Source organism: Phalaenopsis equestris, unplaced genomic scaffold, assembly GCF_001263595.1.
Source record: "Phalaenopsis equestris unplaced genomic scaffold, ASM126359v1 Scaffold000522, whole genome shotgun sequence".
Classification (NCBI taxonomy): domain Eukaryota; kingdom Viridiplantae; phylum Streptophyta; class Magnoliopsida; order Asparagales; family Orchidaceae; genus Phalaenopsis; species Phalaenopsis equestris.
This window is the reverse complement of record NW_018164962.1, coordinates 249,600-250,036: the sequence shown is the minus strand read 5'-3', so window position 1 is coordinate 250,036 and position 437 is coordinate 249,600.

The following is a 437-nucleotide window of genomic DNA, read 5'->3' as shown; positions in this document are numbered from 1 at the left end:
ATCAGTGCACATATCTCATCATCAAAATCAATTTCCACAATGTGATAGTATTGAAAACATTTATTGAAAACATTTAGGTGTTGAGCAACAGAAACACCTTCCGTCATCTTCAAATTGAGTAACTTATTCGTCAAGGCACCTTGTTATTCGCCGATGACTTTTCATACATACCTGATAAGGCTGTTATGAGATATGGAGTCGTTTTTTCCTTGACGATGATGTCTGCAACGGACCTCGATAGGGTCAATCGAATAACCCCCAGAACTTGTCGATCCAACAAATTCTATTCAGCCTCATCCATCCTTTCAGGTCTTTTCCGCAATAACGGGAGATGAAGTTTCTTTCCATAAAGATAATCCTCTATCTGCATTCTCCAATAACCAAAATCTGTGCCATCAAACTTCTCGATCCCCGAAACCTTCACTTCATTTGCAACC